This window comes from Zingiber officinale, chromosome 4A, assembly GCF_018446385.1.
Source record: "Zingiber officinale cultivar Zhangliang chromosome 4A, Zo_v1.1, whole genome shotgun sequence".
Classification (NCBI taxonomy): Eukaryota; Viridiplantae; Streptophyta; class Magnoliopsida; order Zingiberales; family Zingiberaceae; genus Zingiber; species Zingiber officinale.
In genome coordinates, this window is record NC_055992.1 from 142,472,052 (window position 1) to 142,476,577 (window position 4,526).

The following is a 4,526-nucleotide window of genomic DNA, read 5'->3' on the forward strand; positions in this document are numbered from 1 at the left end:
TTACGGTCCTATTTATTTTTGCTACTTCCGCTACTCTAAAAATTCCATAAAAATATCCTAAAATTTCATAAAAATCATAGAATATTTCTAAAATAATTTTGAGAATTTTCGGGCGTTACATGGAATGACCTATAAAAATCACCTTTGACCAGGAGTTCAGTACAACTTTTTCAATCAAGCTTCCAAGTGCTCCAACTACTGCCTCGCTCTTGAAATGATAATACTACACCGATACATAGAGACACTACTCTAGCAAATGCACAGAAGTCCACATCTCGATATTGTTGGTATAATAAGTGTATTTCTTTCATTCATTGTTTTCATATTGTATTTTATATGGATGGTAAACTTGTTACTAATTGTAATCTTTTGTAATAGACGAATTGATAGTAAAATGTCCATCAAAAGTAATTAACGATTGCAAACCTTGGACTAGTAGCATGGGCTATGAACTAAGTAAAAAAGAAACTATGTTAGCTTTATTTTTATTTCCCTAGCTATCTCTCAAGTTTTTAAAAAAATGTGAAAAAATGATATATACTATTCACCCCCCTCTAGTGTTTCTTTGACCTACAATTAGTATCAAAGTGGTGGGGGACGCTCTAAATTAGTGCAACCATCGTTCGAGCTAAGTTTTTCTTTTTTTTTTGTTTTTCACTTTAAGTTAGAATTCATGCAATCATTCTTTTGGCAAATTTTTTTATTTTTTTGTAATTTCTTAAAATTAATGCAACACCTCTAAAGTTGTTTTTCGTTTTTCATATATACTCCTACACTATTAATTTAAGACCAAGTCTTACCACCTTTTCTTTTGATTTCTTTATGTGCAAGATTTTATCGTATACATGCCCTATCAAGAAGGCTACAATATCACTCATCCACCTCTATTCTTTGGTAAGGACTTTTGCTACTGGAAGGGCTTAATAGAGTACTACCTCAAAATTTAGGTGAAGATGTGGATCATGGTCCAAACTAGCTTCGCACTACCCACCAAAAATGGAGAACCCCTCCCTTGTGACAAATGGGAAGCACTAACAAAGAAGAAGGTTAAAGTCGATATTAAGGCAACTCAAACCCTATAATGTTGCTTAACCAAAGAAGAGTTGAACTGAATCAGATCCTTTAACAATGTCAAAGAATTATGGAATAAACTAATCGAGTTGCATGAAGATAATTCTGACACCAAGGTATCAAAACATGATTTAATTATGAATAGATTATATAACATAAAAATGCATGAGGAGAATCGACAAGCCAACTCCTTGCCCGAATCCAAGGGCTACTCAATGGCCTTCACGCGATCAATCGACAAATTGAAATCACGATGTAATTAGGTATACTCTTAACACTTTTCCTATGGATACCTTGTGGGCATCTATGGTAGATGCTTACAAAGTTTTCAATGATCTTTCAGTTATTAGATTAGATGAGTTATTTTTCAAAATTGAATGACATAAGCAGACTAATACACGCTAGGCTAAGAAAAGTATTGCTACAATTGCAGGTGAAATCAAGACAAAAGAGTCAAAGCACAAGTTCTGAATTGAGTCAAAGTCCAAAGATGATGATGAGATCACCACCGAATTAGTTAATCAAATTCGGAAAACACTTAAAAAGAAGAAGATTATCCAATCAAAGAGCTAGAAAGCAATTGGGTCCGAGTCAAACCACAAATCTCAAGTCAGAAGTAACATGATATGGGTGCAATCAGAAAGGACACTACAAGTCAGAATGTCCAAACATAAAGGAAATCAAAAATCAAAGAAGAAGGAAGGCCCTGAAAACAACGTGGTTCGAGTTATCAGGAGAGTCAGATGAGGAAGAACAAGCTTATTGGCACTACCAACACAAGTTCAAGTAGCCGAGACTGAGTCCAAGCTCGAATCTAGATTTGAATCCAAAGTCGAGTTCAAGTCAAGCCACGGATCTATATCTGGTTCAGAAGGTGCAAACCACACTATAAGTCTTACTTTAGTTGATAAGTTATATAACATAATTTCTTACTTAACTAGAAAATTGGCTAAGTCTAATGTCGGGGTTAAGTCACTCATTAAGGAAGTTGAATCCCTTAATGAGAAGAATGACCCAAGTTCCTCAATTGACTGTGTTTAAAAGGGAACCTCAACTCAAGCCCAACAACTTGAGAAAGAGAATTCCCTGTTGAAAAGTCAAGTTAAAGAACTCAAAGAATCATTAGAATGATTCATTTTGGTTTCCAAAAATCTTGATATGATGCTTGAAAAATAAAAGGCTTTATACAATCGATCGAGATTAGAATACAAAGCTAAGACCTTATTTAAATCATATTTATCTATTATAAATCAAACTACTAGAAATCAAATCCAAGTATGGGTCCTCAAATCAAACTTGATTAATCAAGTTAGACCAAATCAATATTGGATCTCCAAGGTCAAATTTATTATTTAGATAGACCTTATCGAGATTATAATCCAGGATGAGCTAATAGAAAAATTATTTTTCTTGTTAGATAAATTTGTATGCTTGTTTGATTTATAGTTTTCGTTGCATGATTATTTTTCTGCTTAATTTAGAACAGTTAGATAAGGACTTATACTTGTTTGACACTTGTTCAACCTAGTACTAGAGTGGGGCAAGATGATAATATGTTAGAGAAGCTTGGTTTAGGGAGTCAAATAGGATAAGGTGTATCCTACTTGGTCTACTTAGATAAGTGGAACTAATCAAAACTATCTTACCACAATCTAGACTAGTTAGCCTAGGGTTTCTCAAGAAGAAAGTAAAGTATATATATTAATTTCTTTAAAAGACATTGTCTAAAAGTAGTTGTTGATTCGATATCTAATAAGACCCTTATGCCTTGCCACAACCTGGAAGTTAATTTTTAAAAATATGTACTTAACTGACAAAAGATTAAACTTGAATCTAACTTAAATGTCAATCAAATCCACATAATTTAAATTAAATTAATAAAAATAAAATTAATAATCATCTCACAAAATCTATTAGATTCCTTGATTGAAAATCTAAAAATAGGTGAGAATGACTTAATTAAAAATTAGTTAAACCAATCTAATTCACTCATTAATCAATTAAAACTTAATTAATTAAAGTTAACTAATCTAATTAATTTAACTCACTTAATTAATTTTAATTAATCGAAGTTAACTAATTGTAAAATACGGTGTCCAAATAATAATTAAATAATAAGGTTATTAGACAAATAATCTTATTAGATTTTTTAGGAATTTTTAGAAATTTTCTGGGAATTAATTGGAGTTCGTATGAGGTACGTTAAGGGGATCAATTATTGGGCCAAGGAAAAGTCTGTTTAAGTTACCCGATTTAAACGAGGAAATGTTTAATTTCCTTAAATACTTTCTTTTTCCTTTTCTTTAAAAGCTTTCCTGTGCCCTAGCCTTAGATGGCGATCCTCTTCCTTCCCGAGCCACACCGCCGAGCTCTCCTCGTTCCCGTGCCCTAAGCCCGACGCGCCACCATCCCTCTCCCTCTCGCAACCCTGCTGTTCCACCCATCGCCACCGCGCATGATCATCAGCCGCGACCACCCCTTCGCGCCGACCACCTGCAGTCGCGGGTCATCGCCAGAGAAGAAGACGTCGTCCCCTCCTTCGCCGTCCCCTTCTCCCTAGATCCACCATCGGCCTCTCTTCTATCCCGCAAGCAACAGCCGACGATCTTCCTCCTCACGCAAGCACTACAGATGCGACCCTTCTCCCCCGCACGAGCACCATATACCACAGCCGCCGATTCCTTTTTTCTTCGAGTCGTGCCTTAACTAATCTAATAAGTAAATCTCATTAGTAGGTGTAGGATGAATGTCTCTTTTTGTAGGATTTCAAGTGATCCGAAGGATGCCCCTGTTTTGGCACAAGGTTTTCGTGATTTTCTACTGAGATTCGGGGAGGTGTTGTTTGAATTTTACGATCGCATTGTCTCCTTGTAATAGTTTTATTCATCGGGATAAATTTGAGGGATTTATGATTGGTTTAGTTTTCTTGCACTGCCGTTGGAAGGATTTTTGATTTTGGCTCAGATTAAGAGGATGTGGTTCAAGTCGGTTAATTGTTCTTGCTTCCCAACAAAAATTAGTAGTTGTAATTTGCTTCGAGGCTACTCTTGTTTCTTCACAATGACCTCTGATTTTTGGATCAGATTGCGGTAAATGTGATTTGGTTTTTGATGATGCTTTGCTTCTTCATGATAATTTCAGATGTTGGTTCCGAAATGGATACATAGGTGGTAGTTCGATAATGATGTTTTTCTTGTGGCTCCATGACAGCTTTGGGATTTTAAAATAATTATGGGGACTTTTGGTTCGATTTTGGTGATGTGAACGCTTGCTTGTGTTAGCTAAATTTCGTGGACAGTTTTAGTAGGTGGGTAGCAAGATTTCAATGTGGGTTTGTTTTATATGATGGCTTCGGTTTATTTGAATAGATTGGAAGATAGGGGAATTGTTTTGAGGATAATGATGCTAGGATTAGGTTTAGCTATTTGGTGCATAATAGAATGTAGCTATATTAT